General features: G+C 44.6%; 1 pseudogene; it reads left to right on the forward strand.

The window, feature by feature from the left end:
• Positions 1 to 799: 799 nt before the first annotated feature.
• On the forward strand, positions 800 to 19,399 carry LOC135538991 (cadherin-13-like; annotated as a pseudogene).
• The last annotated feature ends 1,075 nt before the right edge of the window (positions 19,400 to 20,474 follow it).

Genomic DNA, 20,474 nt, shown 5'->3' on the forward strand with positions numbered 1-20,474 from the left:
GCACAGCCATGCCTGACTCATACATCACAGCCATGCCTGAATCATACAGCACAGCCATGCCTGACTCATACAGCACAGCCATGCCTGAATCATACAGCACAGCCATTCCTGACTCATACAGCACAGCCATGCCTGACTCATACAGCACAGCCATGCCTGACTCATACAGCACAGCCATGCCTGACTCATACACCACAGCCATGCCTCCCTCATACAGCACAGCCATGCCTGACTCATACAGCACAGCCATGCCTGACTCATACAGCACAGCCATGCCTCCCTCATACAGCACAGCCATGCCTGACTCATACAGCACAGCCATGCCTGACTCATACAGCACAGCCATGCCTGACTCATACAGCACAGCCATGCCTGAATCATACAGCACAACCATGCCTGACTCATACAGCACAGCCATGCCTGACTCATACAGCACAGCCATGCCTGACTCATACAGCACAGCCATGCCTGGATCATACAGCACAACCATGCCTGACTCATACCGCACACAGTCGTGCTGTCTCTCTGCGTCATTCAATAAAGAGTAATCTCATCTACACAACACAGGGACCTGCTCTGCCAAGCCACATCTCTCTCAACCATGATCCAAGTGATTCATGTTCCTTTGATCTGGAAATGACACACAGTTTGTTTTGTACAGTTCTCTATTAAGTTGATTGAAGCTCAGAGTCAAAGGAAAGGGAGAAGTATATCACATAGCTAGTATCTGGAGACCTTGGAGCCGCCTGAATCAACCCTGTATTGAAGTGGATAGAAACTGATACTTGGTAAATCTGAAATGGAAATGTCCCAAGCCATCAGAGAAATGTGTATAGCCACAGTAATCACAACAGTGTCTCGTGTTTGTAACAGAGAGAGCTGTGTTGTTGATGTTTTTCTAACAGATGTGTATTGTGTCCTACTCACAGGTAGTCGCCCAGCCTCTGGTACTGGCACTCTGGTCATCCACCTAGAGGACTACAATGACAATGCTCCCTACGTTCACCCATCTGTGGTACGGGTGTGTGAAGACACCAAGGACAGTGTGGTGATTGTGGGGGGCGGGACAGGGACATCCACCCCAACGCTGGGCCCTTTAAGATCGAGCTGGGGAAGCAGCCAGGGCTGGAGAAGACGTGGAAGGTCTCCAGGGTCAACAGTGAGTTCAGACTGTAACCTACAGTACACCCCCTAGACTGATACAGGCACTCACAGTACATTTTAGCAGTACAAGCCCATGTTTTGTAATGGGTAAAGGGGGGAATTATTGGGCTATTTCATACGGTCTCCTCTCCCATATCAAGTGAGAAGACTTGTCATTAGAAACATGGGTGTGTGTGTGGGGGGGGGTCTGCCATACATCCGTTGAATGTGCTTCTTCGGTTATTTCTGTGTGTGTGTGTCTCTGGGGACAGGCGTTAGACAGTAGGCCTACTGTTCTCTGCTATATGTCTCCGTAATGTCAGGTTCTATGGGTGGCTTCAGTGGGACAGCAGGGCTGTGGAGGAGAGGATCGGCAGACATGGAGCACAGACATTGATTTAGGATTTGCATCATGTCTGCCGGACCTGCTGCTCCTCTGATTGAAGGACTGACTGACAGAGGCTAAAGCCTGTGCAAAAGCATTGCATGTGGGTGACAGGGGGAAATGCCCTTCAATCAACTCTGCTGGGATAGATATGGAGCACAAAGAGACAGGTTGACGAGAAATGGATATACAGCATTCTAGCTAGAATGATCCTGGCCATGACCTTTGTGTGTTTACTTCTGTTAGTCTGGTCTGTGTTTGTGTGTGCGTATGTATGTATGTATGTATGTATGTATGTATGTGTGTGTGTGTGTGTGTGTGTGTGTGTGTGTGTGTGTGTGTGTGTGTGTGTGTGTGTGTGTGTGTGTGTGTGTGTGTGTGTGTGTGTGTGTGTGTGTGTGTGTGTGTGTGTGTGTGTGTGTGTGTGTGTGTGTGTGTGTGCGTGCGTGCGTGCGTGCGTGCGTGCGTGCGTGCGTGCGTGCGTGCGTGCGTGCGTGTCTGTGTCTGTGTGTCTGTGTCTGTGTCTGTGTCTGTGTGTCTGTGTCTGTGTGTCTGTGTCTGTGAGTTAAATTGCTTCTACTTTTCAGTTTACTGAGATACCATTTTTTCAATTACTAAAATTGACCCCATCCCTGCTACGTGCATGTGTGCTGTTTATGCATCGCTATTCATTTGTCTGTTTAATTAACTGTCATGATTGTACAGTGTGGCCCATGCTCCAGCATGTAAGTATATAAACATAATTATCTTGTCAGTTAACCTCATTGCCTGGTCTCTATTTCAGACACACATGCCCAGATCATGCTGCTACAGAGTATGAAGAGGGCCAACTACCAGTTACCCCTGGTAGTGACAGACTCTGGCCTGCCTCCACTCTCCAACAGCACCGAGATCAAGGTCCAAGTGTGCACCTGTAAGAAGAACAGAATGGACTGCAGCAGTGCTGACTCTGTATGCTCCAACCTGATGATGCTGCTGGCTCTAGTCCTGCTCTCCCTATTCTGTGAGTATACGGTATCTCTAGTCCTGCTCTCCCTATTCTGTGAGTATACGGTATCTCTAGTCCTGCTTTCCCTATTCTGTGAGTATACGGTATCTCTAGTCCTGCTTTCCCTATTCTGTGAGTATACGGTATCTCTAGTCCTGCTTTCCCTATTCTGTGAGTATACGGTATCTCTAGTCCTGCTCTCCCTATTCTGTGAGTACACGGTATCTCTAGTCCTGCTCTCCCTATTCCGTGAGTATACGGTATCTCTAGTCCTGCTCTCCCTATTCTGTGAGTTTACGGTATCTCTAGTCCTGCTCTCCCTATTCTGTGAGTATACGGTATCTCTAGTCCTGCTCTCCTATTCCTGTGAGACGGTATCTCTAGTCCTGCTCTCCCTATTCTGTGAGTATATGGTATCTTGAGTCCTGCTCTCCGTATTTTGTGAGTATACGGTATCTCTAGTCCTGCTCTCCCTATTCTGTGAGTATACGGTATCTCTAGTCCTGCTCTCCCTATTCCGTGAGTATACGGTATCTCTAGTCCTGCTCTCCCTATTCTGTGAGTATACGGTATCTCTAGTCCTGCTCTCCCTATTCTGTGAGTATACGGTATCTCTAGTCGGTTGTGACTATGTGGTATACAGCTATGGGCGAGTTTACCATTAAACTACCACAATAATTTGGACTTTGGTTTTGTTACCTAGATGATGAGTCAGAGTCGTTGTCAGATTTGACTGTTAGTTTTACATACAAAATAATTGTACAGTTTCAGTTAATAAAATGGACAATTGTTTATTTTGATGTAAGTACTGATGATGAGTGTACTGTTACTTGTATGTGTTGTATGCGTTGTATGCATATGCTTGCTGTGATTGTCACCGCCTGATATTGGCTACACTAGCTATTTCCCACACCGCTGCGGGACATCAGTGCACCGTTGTGGGACAATACAATACTGGGAGGGAAAAGATTGGCCACGTCACTAGCTACTGCTGGCGACACAGTAGCTGCCCAGTGGGAAGCATCCCACGTCGGCAAGCACAACGGTGCACTGGTCATTTGCTTGCCTTGTCGCCTTGCTTACAGGGGTGCAGTAACGTTAGCTAGCTGGCATGTCACTGTGACATCCATATGAACACTAGCTAGCTGGCATGTCACTGTGACATCCATATGAACACTAGCTCGCTGGCATGTCACTGTGACATCCATATGAACACTAGCTAGCTGGCATGTCACTGTGACATCCATATGAACACTAGCTAGCTGGCATGTCACTGTGACATCCATATGAACACTAGCTAGCTGGCATGTCACTGTGACATCCATATGAACACTAGCTAGCTGGCATGTCACTGTGACATCCATATGAACACTAGCTAGCTGGCATGTCACTGTGACATCCATATGAACACTAGCTCGCTGGCATGTCAATGTGACATCCATATTAACACTAGCTCGCTGGCATGTCAATGTGACATCCATATGAACACTAGCTAGCTGGCATGTCACTGTGACATCCATATGAACAATAGCTAGCTGGCATGTCACTGTGACATCCATATGAACAATAGCTAGCTGGCATGTCACTGTGACATCCATATGAACACTAGCTAGCTGGCATGTCACTGTGACATCCATATGAACACTAGCTAGCTGGCATGTCACTGTGACATCCATATGAACACTAGCTCGCTGGCATGTCAATGTGACATCCATATGAACACTAGCTAGCTGGCATGTCACTGTGACATCCATATGAACAATAGCTAGCTGGCATGTCACTGTGACATCCATATGAACACTAGCTAGCTGGCATGTCACTGTGACATCCATATGAACAATAGCTAGCTGGCATGTCACTGTGACATCCATATGAACACTAGCTAGCTGGCATGTCACTGTGACATCCATATGAACACTTGCTCGCTGGCATCACAGATGACTGGGGAAACCACTTAGGTAAAAGTATATGAAATGAATTTAGATGATCTCATACTTATTTTTTATTTGTATTTTTCCCCCTTTTTCATGATATCAAATTGCGATCCAGTCTCATCGATGCAACTCCCCAACCTACTCGGGAGAGGCGAAGGTCGAGTCATGTGTCCTCCGAAACATGACCCGCTAAACCACCCTTCTTAACATCCGGCCACTTAACCTGGAAGCCGCACCAATGTGTCGGAGGAAACACCGCTCAACTGACGACTGCTGTCAGCCTGGCCCGGCCTGCCACAGGGAGTCGCTAGAGCGTGACGAGCCAAGTAAAGCCCCCGCGCCCAAACCCTCCCCAAACCCTCCCTAACCCAGACAACGCTGTGCACCGTCTTATGGGACTCCAGGTAACGGCCTGATGTGAAACAGCTTGGGATCGAACCCGGGTCTGTAGTGACGCCTCATGCACTGCAAGGCAGTGGCCCGCTGCGCCACTCAGGGGGGCCCTTGACCACATACTTTTTCATAAGTCTGCAGCACACTAAATGGAGACTTAACGAACACCCCTACGCATGATGAAAGTGGTGCTAGTTTCCCAGCCAGGGGTGATACAGTATATATCAGACACAATCTCATCCATAATGTTCTACAACTTTTACACCGCAGACGTACAGTTCTATCCAGACTCCACATTCTTCTGCCTTAAACATTAATGGTATATGTGCTTGTTGATGGTGGTAAAATTGCTGCTGCTGCTGCTGCTGCTAATATCGACATGCCTTGGGCAGAATATGCGCTCATTTAATCTCAGGCGTCTTTACAGCGACTTTTAGACCTGTTCCCAGCGTCTCTTCTGTTTGTGTTGGTGTGTCTGTGTCTCCCCCACCGTTAATCTAGCATCCCCTGCTACAGCCAGGAGCTTCCCAGGGACTCCTGTTGGGAGCTCACACTGTATATCTCATTTATACCATTGGTGATAAATGAATAATTTACTCCGCCAATGACAAAGGGAGGCATAATGGTGCACTTCTAACAGCCAGTCTTCTGGAGGAATAAAATAACTTTCAACTGTTAAATATATGCCTATCCTGGGTTCAGAGGGGGATTGTGGGCTGGGCTGGTTTTACGGCTGAGTTCCGTGCCCACGGCAGTGTTCGGCAGGAGGGGAGCCAGAGAATGGAGGGAGGGAGGAGGGGGAAAGGGAGGAGGATGTCCCATCTGTAATTCAACGCACAATGGAGCCATTGAGAGTGTTGAGCAAAAGATGCCTGCAGGCCTGATCATACCAAGCAACCACTAACTTTCTCCCTCATCAGTCCCTCTCTCTCTCTCTCCCTCCCTCTCTCTCTCTCTCTCTCCCTCTCTCTCTTTCTCTGTCTCTTTCCCTCTCTCTCTCTCTCTCCTCGCTCTCTCTCTCTCTCCCTCTCTCTCTCTCTCTCTCTCTCCCCCTCTCTCTCCCTCTCTCTCTCTCTCTCTCCACTCTCTCTCTCTAGTCGCTCACCCGCCTCCATTGCCCTTCTCTCTCAGTTTTTCTCCTTCTCTATCACTCATTCATTCACTCTCTCTCTCTTTATCTCTCAATCTCCAGGCATCCCTGACTTACAATCACAATCTCTTTTCCTCATCTCCTAATTTTCTCTCCATATCTCTCTATCTCACCTCGTTCCTCCATCCATCACTCTCCCTTTGGGTATGTATCTCTCCATCTGTCCTATTTTCTGTGTCACTACTTTCTCTCTCTCCCCCTCTCTCTGCCTCTCCAAGGCCAGCTGTGAGGCCAGGGGCATACAGACAGGGCTCTGACAATAGACCAGATAACTGAACTGACTGGGTTCACTCAGTGGACCTGAGGAGGGATCTGGACATTCAACCTGACGCATCCCAGAGATGATTAATCATGATAAGCCTGCTTTTTTTCTTTTTCTCTCTCTCTCTCTCTCTCTGTCTCTCTCTCTCTCTCTCTCTCTCTCTCTCTCTCTCTCTCTCTCTCTCTCTCTCTCTCTCTCTCTCTCTCTCTCTCTCTCTCTCTCTCTCTCTCTCCTCCTCTCTCTCTCTCTCTCTCTCTCTCTCTCTCTCTCTCTCTCTCTCTCTCTCTCTCTCTCTCTCTCTCTCTCTCTCTCTCTCTCTCTCTCTCTCTCTCTCTCTCTCTCTCTCTCTCTCTCTCTCTCTCTCTCTCTCTCTCTCTCTCTCTCTCTCTCTCTCTCTCTCTCTCTCTCTCTCTCTCTCTGTTAGATGCTTTGTTACCAGTGGCCAATGTGGAAACAGCCGGTGTGTGTATGAGCCCAGTTAATGTTAATTGGGTGGCATGCAGAGCTTCTCATTGGCATTCATTATGACACACCATCATGTACTGATAGACCTCAGCATTCGTTAACCAACTAAAGCATGTCGTTTCATTGGCCAAAACCATAGCTGAATGGGGTGTGTTATGTGGAGTCACAGTATAGCATCAACAGCAGGCACTGCAGCATATTATTAAGCTGAGCTCTGCAGCACGGAGAGACAGTTAGTGATATATGGAGAGAGGTCATCTTTGTCTGTCTCCAGTGGGAGCTGGTGAGAAGAGAGCTGGGCCATAGAGGTCCCCTCTGTATCAGAGTCGGTACAGCGATACACAGAGAGAGATGGCTTCTGTCAGGCCACATCAGCCAGACCCAGGCTCTACCGCTCAGGCACAGATAGAGGAGACTGATCACTCTTGTAGCGGGGCCAGATAGTGAGAGAAGTCGAGGAGAAAGATACTGTGATTTCAATTCCCTTATCACCAGGCTGAACTCTGACCCCTCAGCAGAAAGACAGTGAAAAAAATAGAAAGAGCTCAAGGCAAGTGACAGAAGAGTCTGAGAGAAGAAAGGTGTGAGGAGATTAGACTGTCTGTACCCCCTCTGACACGAATCACACACGCACACACATATCCAATCTCATACTGTATGTGCATGCTGTCTAACACCCACACTCCCTCCCTTCCATACTGTACTTACCACAGGCAGGTTGGGAGGACGGGCTCATAATAATCACTGGAATGGAATTTATGGAATGGTTTCAAACACATGTGTTTGTTACTATTGTTACCTCCCCTCACCAGCCCCCTGTGGTACGTACATGTATGTGCCTTCACCCACACACTGTAAAGACACAATTTCTGAACACATTCACACACATGTACTTTCTGTAGAATTGACATTTCCACTGCATCTGCCTGCAGGCCTTCTATAGCAGGCTCTATGTATGGGAAGGAAAGGTCTGAAACACTGTATGGGTGGTGGAGCTTGCTGTAAGTCCACCAGAGAGGACTGCACTCAACCTAAGGAGAGATGCTGCTCCATCATATTGTTGGGCAATATTACGAAAGTAACAGATATCGAAGATGATTGACGGCCATCTAATTATTTTAAAATCCACATTTTCTCTTTTCTCTTCATTTGATGTGAACATAACTTCTGTTTTTATGCATGCTGGCTTCTCTCGCCTCCTCCCGCCCCGCTACTTCATGATCAGACAATGCATTTATTTAACAGAGTCCTCCAAAAGTTTTAAGTTGTTTCTGAATAACCTAAAAACATGACAAGCCGACGGTAATAATGAGATGGTTATAACAAACAATAGCAATAGAGAAAAATCTAACGAGTAGTTTGAACAAATCTTAGAGTTGAGCAAAGCTTAGTCTAAAAGAAAGAAGGCAACAGTAAACATGTCATTCCCCAGGAATGATGCAGGGCCAGTGGTGTCTGAGATATTACGTTGACAGACCATTGTCTATGGATGCCGCCGATACAGTTTCGTGCAGATCAGTCATTCAGTGCCAGAAGAGTAGCATTTTTCACAAAATTCTAAATGGCAGAAAATCTGTCATGGTGGACCTTATGGGTCCCTAGTCAAATGTCTTCCTTGTGAGGAGAGGGACCTATGTACCGAATTCCATGACTTAAGGTCAAATGGGATGAGGGGCGTGACCTTTCAAAGGTAGCATTTTCATTCTGTTGTTATAGTGACCCCATCTGGCCAATCAGTGTAATTTAGTAAATTCCGGATCTCTATGGCAAGAAGCATCATTCACCTAAGTTTTGTCAAAATTGGGCCAGTGCTGTTTTGAGACGTGTGATAAACGCACTAACGTACTAACAGACGGAAACAGATAAACAGTCCCCTCCCAGACTTCATCGTGTGGGACAATGATGCATCCCTCCTCCTTGCTGTTCCGAACCAAACGGCCAAAGCCAAATCCTACTAATTAAAATAGCCCATCAAAAGCATTAAGAAAAGTTAAAGTTATTAAGAGTATTTCCCAAATAGGCTTCTAATTAAGTGTTTAATGTCCTAGTTGCAGCTTTCAAATGGGAACAAATGTGAAAGTCAGAGTCTATAGGTGATTCTCTATCACAGCTTTATTTTGAATGAAAGATTTTAAAGGCAACAAGAAATGACATTGAGCAAACAATACCAATATGGAAAAATCTAATGAGAAGTCAAAAGAAAACTTACAGCTTAGCAAAGCTTATGAGATAAGCAATGTGTAAAGTAGGCTATTATTAGCAATGTATAGAAACTACCTACAATGTACAGAAGCCTAATAACAGTGGGAGGTCAGGCAAACATGTGAATCACATTTCTGGGGACAGTTGCATGTTTTCCAGCCAGGTTGTCATGATATCATATCAAATAAAATCAAATAAAAATGTTATTTGTCACATATATAACAGTGAAATGCTTACTTACATACAAGCCCTTAACTAACAATGCAGTTTTAAGAAAATACCATCAACAAAAAAGTAAGAGATAAGAAAAACAAATAATTAAGGAGCAGCAGTAAATAACAATAGCGGGGCTTTATACAGGGGATACAGGTTCAGAGTCAATGTGTCTATGTGCGGGGGCATCTGTGTTGAGGTAATTGAGGTAATTGTACATGGAGGTAGGGTTATTAAAGTGGCTATGCATAGATAATAACAGAGAGTAACAGCAGCGTAGGGGGATGGGGAGGGGGCTGCAAATAGTCTGGGTAGCCAATTGATTAGCTGTTCAGGAGTCTTATGTCTTTGGGGTAGAATCTGTTTAGAAGCTCTTGGACCTAGACTTGGCACTCTGGTACCACTTGCGGTGCGGAAGTGAGAGAATAGTCTATGAATAGGGTGGCTGGAGAATTTGACCATTTTTAGGGCTTTCCTTTGACACTGCCTGGTATAGAGGTCCTGGATGTCAGGAAGCTTAGCCCAGGAGATGTGCTGTGCCTTGCGGTCGAAGGCCAAGCAGTTGCCATACCAGACAGTGATTCAACCCGTCAGGATGCTCTCGATGGTGTAGCTCTAACAACTTTTTGAGGATCTGAGGACCCATGCCAAATCTCTTCAGTCTCCTGAGGGGGGATAGGATTTGTCGTGCCCTCTTCATGACTGTCTTGGTGTGCTTGGACCACATTCGTTTGTTGGTGATGTGGACGCAAAGGAACTTGCTCCACGGCAACCTGCTCCACTACAACCTGCTCCACTTTCCCACATACCTGTAACTCATGAGGCCTCAAATCCCACCTTGAGTTCTGCTGCTGTGCCTCTGTTAACAGAGCCTAATTGGACAGGGTAGATTTCATGTCAAGCAACATACAGATGTAGCGTGTGTGTATTGTTTTGTTTGCTTGTGTGTGGTGGATTAAATTATCTGGACGGTGCTTACTGTTTGAAGGCAAACAAAATAATGTCCATTGTTAGTAAGAGTACTAATACATGTAGGATAGCTAATTTGTTGAGGAAATTCTCTCATTTAGATTGTAATACCAATTTGCCAGTTTGACAGAGATGACCACAGTGCCCCCTGTCTCACTGTCAGTGAATGGCCTGACTGACTGACAGAGTGTGTTTGAGTGTATTTGTATTTACAGTCCCTCCAATATTTACAAAATCAACAATTCCCTGAATATTATGGCTTGCAAATTTGGCCAATAACTGTACTATTACTGCATAAAACAGTCAAATCATTGCAATATTACTGCAGATAACTATCCGATCACCGCACTACAAAAAGGGGGTGTGCAATTGTAACCAATCACCTTAGTTTTATTGCATAAAATGGTTCAATCAAGCAACACGTCAACAAACTTTCCACCACATTTTTGTGATAAATCAGACAAAATCATCTCAACTTGCCATGCAAAATGTAAAAATTGCCGCAACAAAATCAAGCATTTTGGCCCGCAACTATCACAAAAGAATACTGCAGAATCCTGAAGGGACTGGTACTATCTTTCTCCAGCAGGTTCTGGCAGGTTTGAAATGGAAGTCTAGCATCATGTGATGTTAGGTCTGTCGGAGCTGCTGGATGGACAGCAGCATGTGAATACAGCAAATAGAGTTGTTTTTTTCACATGAGCGCTGTGGGCACCACTGGCCTTTTAAGATAATTGTGTTTCTTAGCTTATGAGGGAAACACATGTGAGTGGAGGTGATAAAGTGAAAGGCATGGGTGAACGAGCAGCTGCAGTATTAAACCAGTTGACATTTCCTCTCCTTCTCCCATTGGGCTGTCTCAAGGCTCAGTCACCCTCCTGCAATCTCCCCTATGCCCACGGCCCATCACTGCCTGTTCTGCTTTCTAACATATATCCTGGGCTGTGTACTAGTTACAGTATAATGTTGGCCGCATTGGGACACATTCACAATGATGAGCCAGTTATCAGCTATCAGTTAAAGGCTAAAATGTTGATGAGGCTCCTCAAGGCATATTTGACATTTATTCCCTGTGTGTGTGTGTTGTTACTGTTGTTCTCAGAAGCTCAGGTGAGCACTGTGGGATTTTAGAAGCTGTTGGAGATTTGATAAAGGGTTGCTGCCGAATCTCAGAGAAAAGGCAATTAATCCACAAATAGGGAAATAAACCCAGGCAGATAGCCTGCCTCGGTCAGCCAACGTGCATCCACCCTCCCTGATGAGTACACACACACACACACACACACACACACACACACACACACACGCACGCACGCACACACACACACACACACACACACACACACACACACACACACACACACACACACAGGGGAAGAGGGTTTAAATCCCCTTTTCTGCCCAGACAGCCACTTTCCCTGCTCTAATCCACTCGGTAACAGGAGCAGGTTATTTAGGAGGAGGAGAAATGGGATCCGCCTCCTCCTTGGTAATTTTAATTATTCCTCTTTTAATCCCTTTGTTTTGATTGAATAGGTATGACATTACCTGGTTGATAAACCCTCTTCCCCTCCAAATAAAAATGCAAAAATCTTTGTTTGCCAATGTCATGTTTAATACTGTGTCTAGCCTAGTCACGACTGTTTTACTGAATTATGGTACTTGACATTTTGAGATATTTCATCATCGAAGTGGGTGTGTTGTTTCCTACCTTCAACACCTGGAGGCGGCCCGTCAGGAAGTTCAGGACCCAGTTCCACAGGGTGAGGTTCAGAAACAGGGCCCCGATCTTAATGATGAGCTTAGAGGGTACTATGCCACTGAAGGTTGAGCTACAGTAAATGAACAGCATTATTACGTAGACATTCCCCCAAATGGGATAGGGCAGTGTGCAGTGCGATGGCGATTGCATCGTCTGTGGATCTATTAGGGTGGTAAGCAAATTGAAGTGGGTCTCGGGTGTCAGGTAACGTAGAGGTGACATGATTCTTAACTAGCATCTCAAAGCACTTCATGATGACAGACGTGAATGGTTCGGGGCAATAGTAATTTAGTTCAGTTACGTTTGCTTTCTTGGGTACAGGAACAAAGGTGGACATCTTGAAGCAAGTGGGTACAGCAGAATGGGATTGGGAGAGATTGAATATGTTCGTAAACACTCCAGCCAGCTGGCCTGCGCATGCTCTGAGGACGCGGCTGGGGATGCCGTTTGGGCTGGGAGCCTTAAGAGGGGTAAACACACTTAAATGTCTTCATCATGCCGGCTACAGTCCTTTGGAGCCGGCCATGTTGGTGGCATTGTGTTATCCTCAAAGCGGGCGAAGAAGGTGTTTAGTTTGTCCGGAAGCAAGACTTCTGTGTCCTTGACATGGCTGGTTTTCCCTTTGTAATCCGTGATTGTCTCGTGTCTGAGCCGTTTAATTGCGACTCCACTTTGTCTCTGTACTGAAGTTTTGCCTGTTTGATTGCCTTAAGAAGGGAATAAGTACACTGTTTTTATTCTACCATATTCCAATCACCTTGCCATGGTTAAATGCGGTGGTTTGCGCTTTCAGTTTTGCGCAAATGCAGCTATCTATCCACGGTTTCTGTTTTGGGTAGGTTTTAATAGTCACCGTGGGAACAACATCCTCTATACACTTCCTGATGAACTCAGTCACCGTGTCCGTGTATACGTCAATGTTATTCTGAGAGGCTACCCGGGACATATCCCAGTCCACGTGATCAGAACAATCCTGAAGCATGGATTCCGATTGGTCAGACCAGCGTTGAATAGACCTTAGCACGGTACTTACTGTTTGAGTTTCTGCCTATAGGAAGGGAGGATCAAAATGTTGTGATCTGATATGCCACGGGGAGGGCCTTGTAGGCATCTCAAAAAGGGGGAGTAGCAGTGGTCTAGTGTTTTTCCAGATCGAGTACTACAGTCAATGTGTTGATAGAACTTTGGTAGTGTTTTCCTCAAATTTGCTTTGTTAAAATCCCCAGCTGCAATAAATGTGGCCTCAGGATATGTGGTTTCCAGTTTGCATAAAGTCCAATGTAGTTCCTTGAGTGCCGTCGTGGTATTTGCTTGAGGGGGAATATAAACGGCTGTGACTATAACCGAAGATAATTATCTTGGGAGGTCATACGGTTGGCATTTGATTGTGAGGTATTCTATGTCGGGTGAAGAAATGGACTTGAGTTTCTGTGTGTTTTCAAAGTCACACCATGAGTCATTAATCATGAAACATACACCCCCGCCTTTCTTCTTCCCGGAGAGTTCTTTATTCATGTCTGCACGATGTACTTAGAACCCAGCTGGCTGTATGGATGGGGACAGTATATCCCGAGAGAGCCATGATTCTGTGAAACAGAGTATGTTACAGTCCCTAATGTCTCTCTAGAAGGAGATCCTCACCCTGAGCTCATCTACTTTATTGTCCAGAGACTGAACATTAGCAAGTAATATACTCGGAAGCAGTGGATGGTGTGCACGCCTCCTGAGTCGGACTAGAAGTCCTCTCTGAATACCTATTCTCCTCCGGCAGCATCTTGGATTAGCCTCTTGGATAAATTCAATTGCCCTGAGGGGTACGAGCAAAGTATTATGGTCATAATACTGGTGAGTTAATGCCGCTCTGATATCCAAAAGTTATTTCCAGCTGTATGTAATAACACAAAAAACATTATGGGCTAATAATGTAAGAAATAACACACAAAAAAACTAAATACTGCAAAGATGCTTAGGTGCTGGAAGCAGAGCTGCCATGTCTGTCGGTGCCATGTCGGTTTGGCAAAGGATAATTTGAACAGCACATATCTTTTTATCATACTATAAAACGCAAATGTTTCTAGTTGTTCTAGTTGTCAGAACTACTCACTTTAAAGTCATAATGGGAAGCAGAGAGTGACAGTGAGGGTTGTTGCTATATGATTAGACTTTCAAAGGGCAAACTTTACACTCCTCCTCTTTACAAATGGAGCAGATATTGGATATGGCTCACTGTATGCTATGAGATGTGTCTCCTGACATATTGACATTGAGAATGAGATGAAGATGGAGGAGAGAAGGAAGGGTAGATCCACAGGCAGGCAGGGAGGATGGTAATTATTCTGGACTGGATTTTACGAGGGCAGCGTGTGAGTTATTATGTTTGCCCCAACTCCAGCTGACTTCTGCCAGTAGCACTTTCACCCAATTAAGGTGATGTTGATTAGATCAAACAGCCCTCTGTCTCCCTCTATCCCTCTCTCTCTGCCTCCTATCCTTCTTTCCATCTTTTTCTCTCTCTCTCTCCCTCTTTCTTTCTCTCTCCATCATTCCCTCTACATCTCAGCCTCTCCAGGTACAGCAGGTGTGCTGGTCACATTTCCCTTCCCATTTTCACTCAGATTGGTGGGGGTAAGAGTCTCTCTTATCTGCTCCATGCCTGACTTTATTGCCTCCATGTGAGACCTGAGGTGAATTGATTTAGCTGTTTATTTTCATTTTTCAGGCCCCTTTTAGCCAGAGGGGAAAGAATTGGTATGTTTCAAGGCCTGCACACGTGGATAAAGGTTCCCAGAGTCTCATTACATTCGCAAAACACATCTCTGAAGCATGAGTGTCTTCGCTGTGCTCCAGAGTGTTATTCAACTTATAGTTCCTTTTCAGAATCACTTAGAGCAGCATAGTAGAAAAGAGGCCCAGTGAAAAACAACTGTGAAAATAAAAAATCTATAGTTCCTCCCATTAGATATATCCCCCATCAAATTGGGCCCACTTCGATTGTTTCAACATTTCGGGATGTCTAAGGGCCAATTCATTTCAGAATGTCTCACAAAATTACAGTTCACATTTCTCAAAACCACTCTCTAAACTTATTTTGAGGACACAGTGGAGAGAGAGGAGCAAAGACAGATGGAAAAAGAGAAAGACATATTTCACTTCAAATAAAACAGAAAAGTTTTAATCCCCCCCACACACACACACACACAAAGGGGAAAGGGAGCTGAATACAAATCAGTGAAACTCCTGAACATGTAATAAAAAGGCTACCCAGACTATTTGCATTACCCCCCTCTTTTACACCACTGCTACTGTCTGTTGTTATCATCTATGTATGGTTGCTTTGATAACTTGACTGGCCCGGTGCCCCCTCGCATTGACTCTGTGCCGGTACGCCCCTGTATATGGTCTCACTGTTGTTATTTTACCTCTGCTCTTTAAATATTTGTTACTTTTATTTCTTATTCATATTTTTTTAATATATATATATTTTAACTGCATTGTTGTTTAGGGGCTCGTAAGTAAACATTTCACTGTCGTATTCATCCATGTGACTAATACAATTTGATTTGATTTGAATCTGACTGTGTATACCGAATTTATCAAGGAAAGTAAGAGTGGTGGAATCATTTCAATTTACATATCTCTTTTACACTATTTTGTACTGCATGCATTTTACTTGTCGATCAGCAGTAAAGGAAAATCTTTTGACGTTTAGTTTGCTAAAGAAAGCTGGACCCTTGAGCACATCATAAACTTAACTCTCCATGTATAGATGGGCAATCTCATCTCTTTCTGTAGATCAGATATAAAATGCCTTTTCTATAGGCTAAAGAAATGGCCGCTACAATACCTCCCCATTCTAACAGCAGAATCTGTGTAGCATACAGACCTTGAGCAACAGCACGGCTGCTCTGCAGCAGAGAGAGTGCCTGTCTCCACTAGCAACAGGAATGACACACTCCTACACGAGCTCAGGCAGGATCAGTCCCATGGTCCTGAGGGGCTGTCCTTACTGTCCAGACATGGCTGAAAAACAACCATACTCATACAGCGGCTACATGTCATAATGGAGAGAGAAAGACAGCGACGGAGTTCTGAGTAGAGCCCACAGTGACAGAACAGAGGAATGAGAGATGGCAGAGGGAGACAGACAGCTGGATCGATAACAACTCACATTTCATAACGCTGTGTGTGTGGAACACATGTCTGTGTGAAGAAAGGATTAGCTAGCAGCACAAACTGTACCCAAAGTCTGTGTATCAATCTGATTTATCTCACCATAAGATATATATATATATATATTTATTACCCTACTTTTATGTAACTTCTTATAAATGACTCTGTGTACATATAAAGGCACCAGGCTGCAATTCATGTGTGTTTTTTCTGCTAGCCTTGGGACTTGTGTGATACATACAGTGCATTCGCAAAGTATTCAGACTCCTCGATTTTTTTCCACATTTTGGTACGGTACAGGCTTATTCCAAAAATTGATTAAATAGCTTTTTCCATCACCAATCTACACATAATACCCCATAATGGCAAAGCAAAAACAGTTTTTAGATATTTGTGCAAATACAAAATAAAAAACTGCAATATCACATTTACATAAGTATTCAGACCCTTTGTTGAGGCACCTTTGGCAGCCATCGCAGACACGAGTCTTCTTCGGTATGACGCTACATTCTTCTCTGAAGATCCTCTCAAGCTCTGTCAGGTTGGATGGGGAGCGTCGCTGCACAGATATTTTCAGGTCTCTCCAGAGATGTTAGTTCGGGTTCAAGTCCGGGCTCTGGCTGGGCCATTCAAGGACATTCAGAGACTTGTCCCGGAGCCACTTCTGAGTTGTCTAGGCTGTGTGCTTAGGGTCGTTGTCCTTTTGAATGGTGAACCTTCATCCCGGTCTGAGGTCCTGAGCACTCTGGAGCAGATTTTTATCAAGGATCTCTCTGTACTTTACTCTGTTCATCTTTCCCTCAATCCTGATTAGTCTCCCAGTCCATGCAGCTGAAAAACAACCCCACAGCATGATGCTGCCACCACCATGCTTCACCCTAGGGATGGTGCCAGGTTCCCTTCAGACATGACGCTTGGCATTCAGGCCAAGAAGTTCCATCTTGGTTTCATCAGACCAGAGACTCTTGTTTCTCATGGTCTGAGAGTCCTTTAGGTGCCTTTTGAAAAACTCCAAGTGGGCTGTCATGTGCCTTTTACTCGGGAGTGGCTCTGTCTGGCCACTAACATAAAGGCCTGAATGGTGGAGTGCTGCAGAGATGGTTGTCCTTCTGGAAGTTTCTCCCATCTCCACAGAGGAACTCTGGAGCTCTGTCAGAGTGACCATCAGGTTCTTGGTCACCTCCCTGACCAAGGCCCTTCTCCCCCAATTTCACAGTTTGGCTGGGCGGCCAGCTCTATGAAGAGTCTTGGTGGTTCCATACTTCTTCCATTAAAGAATGATGGAGGCCACTGTGTTCTTGGGGACCTTCAATCCTGCAAAGAAATGAAATGTTGGGACACTTCCCCAGGTCTGTGCCTCGACACAGTCGTGTCTCAGAGCTCTACGGACAATTCCTTCGACCTCATGGCTTGGTTTTTGGTCTGACATGCACTGTCAACTGTGGGACCTTATATAGACACGTGTGTGCGTTTCCAAATCATGTCCAATCACTTGAATTTACCACAGGTGGGCTCCAATCAAGTTGTAGAAACATTTCAAGGATGATCAATGGAAACAGGATGCACCTGAGCTCAATTTCGAGTCTCATAGCAAATGGTCTGAATACTTATGTAAATACAGTATTTCTGTTTTGTTTTTTTACACATTAGCAAATAATTTAAAAAACTGTTTTCACTTTGTCATTATGGGTTATTGTGTGTAGATTGCTAAGGATATGTTTTAATGCATTTTTAGAATATGGCTGTAGTGTAACATAATGTGGAAAAGGTCAAGGGGTCTGAATAGTTTCCAAATGCACTGTAACCACTATAGAAAATAAATACATGTTCCATTCAGCAGGGCGTGACAGAGGAGCACATGTCATTGTCAAGCTCTCAAATGTTTCAATGGCCATTTTACACAGACCAATAATTGAGTTTCTTTATTCTGTCTAAATGTGTACCAAGGGTGTATATTTCAATCTTCTCTGTCCTCTCCATCCTGAATGTTTAATGTAGGATACCTATCACCTGTCTTGTGTAATTGATTGCAACTGATCTGTGTTGACGATGCCCTTGACTATCTGTTTATCTTCCTCTTCCTCTCCGTCATTCTCTCTTCTGCTTTTTCACTTTCTATCCACTATTCTCTCTTTTCTTACCAGGCCTGTAAATTGTGATGAAACCTACTGTAGTCTACTTGCAACACTGAAGAGAAACAGCATATCTCACCTACGCCATCAAGCCTAAGGAGAGAAGACCTCTCACCATAACTAAAACAACTAGCAAACAATTACACAAAAACACAATTCAAACTGGCCCTCTGTGGTATTAAGCTTCTTGGGTTTCTCACATTATCTTACCCAGCCCCCCCCCATTCCCCACCAGCTTTTAGTTACCACCCTTCACCTCTACCCCACCCCTCTCTCTGTCCACTACCGCCCCTAGCTCTGTTCCCCCTCCCCTGAACAGTTGTCCTTGCCCCTGGTCTTCTCCCTCGCCCATCCTTCTCCCACCCCTCGCCTGCCCGTCTCCTCCGTCCATCTCTGTGGGTTCTGTTGTCACGGACACCACCGCCTGAATGGACTCTTTCGCTGGGCAAGGAAACACTGCATAGTCTGAGCTACTGGATACTGGATGAGGAACAGCATTGACTTTTTGATGTATTACTTTATTTTCTCGTCACAGACGAGTGTATTTGATCTTGTTTCCTACTGTAATGAGAGAAAAAAAACTGTTTTTGTCTGCAATGGTTGTGGTTAGGGCAAGGTGGTAGCCATAAGCCTTCTCAAGTCAGAAGTTTCTGGAGTCTTTTTTGATTCGTTCTGTTTCTATTGCATTAGTTGTCATGGAGTGGAAAACAATATATCTTTATAGTAACGGTGTGAAACTTACAAAAAAGTACACTATATATATTTTATTTTTTACCATTGTACAAATATATTAATTAACTTATGTATTTGGACTGCCGGCTCTTCAATTACCCCCACAGAAAAAAGATAAACATTTTTGTGGACTTTAGGCACTATTTCTAATGCTATCGATGTGTTTTACTATTTTTAATGTACATCTCCAGTTTTTTGAGAATCTGTGATTAATTTTAATCTGGAGTCTTGAATTGCTTTGCTGATTAGCAATCTGTCTGCCTTGTGTTACATGGTTTTGTTTCTCTGACACTAGTACCGCCTCCCCCTGAGTCACACAAAGAGGTCAAGGAAGGTAGTGAATTGGTGGTTCGTTTTTTTGCACTCGTAAAAAAAGAAGTGTGTGTGGGTTTGTGTGGAAGACCCCATGAGTCACGATAAAGCAAGAAAAATGTGACATTTTGAGTGAGTTATGTCTGTCTTTTGCACTAATTTAATAAAGCCGTTACTGTAATTGCCAGCACATTAAGTTTTATTGCTTGTAAGAGCCCATACAGGGCTTGTAAGTGTGTTTACCAACTGGTTTTGACAGCAAAACGGAGACCCAAGGCTTCTCACAGGCATCCTACTATTACTTATTCATACTCCTTCACACATGGATACCTACATGACAGAGCTCATTTACATAGAGACCACATGTATAGTACTTGATGAAAGCAGGCATCCCACAGATGATGTGTAGGTAGGTGTGTGTGTGTGGGGGGGGGGTACTCTGTGATTGCCTGAGACAACTCATTGGTTGTGTCTGGCTGGTAGCCTAGTAGTTAGAGCATTGGGCCAGTTCGATTTCCCGAGCCGGAGAAGGTGAAAAATGTGTCAATGTGTCCTTGAGCAAGGCACTTAACCCTAATTGCTTCAGGGTCGCCGTTGATAATGGCAGATCCTGGCCGTGACCCCACTCTCAGAGTGTGTCTCAGGGAGAATTGAGATATGCAAAAAACGCATGTTCAATTCACACATCAAATAGGACAAATATACTGTATTCACCCACCAAATGATTATTACTTACAATGATTATTATTATTTGTTTAGCCTTATCTATGAACACATTCTAAAACACATCCTTCTATTCAAGCCGTATCGCAGAAGTTCCCATTTGAGACTGCATTCCCGCTAAACGCTGCACATGTCGGCTCAATTGGAAAGTACCTTTACATTTCTATTACGCAATCTGCAACGCTTCAGCGATCCAGATTGAACAGAGCACTTCAATTTATTTCTTACACATCCTCTGACAATGTTCTGTGTGATTGCTATTGATTGCTCTTGCTCTCGTCTTGTCTAGACTGCACAGTCATTTTTTGGGACTTGTAGTCTTATATGACTTACTTTTTACGTTGATTATAGAAGACCCCTTGTTCTATCTATCTCTCATTTGACAGCATTAAAGCCTTTTGTCAGCCACCCTGAGTGACAGGCTGCTGCTCATTAGGTCTGGGAGTGTAGATCACAGACAGAATACAGACTCATCAGTCCTCATAGACACATACACAGACTTTACTAATGGGTCGTTCCACTAATTTACAGACGTAAAT

The sequence above is a fragment of the Oncorhynchus masou genome, unplaced genomic scaffold (assembly GCF_036934945.1).
Source record: "Oncorhynchus masou masou isolate Uvic2021 unplaced genomic scaffold, UVic_Omas_1.1 unplaced_scaffold_49___fragment_2___debris, whole genome shotgun sequence".
Taxonomy (NCBI): domain Eukaryota; kingdom Metazoa; phylum Chordata; class Actinopteri; order Salmoniformes; family Salmonidae; genus Oncorhynchus; species Oncorhynchus masou.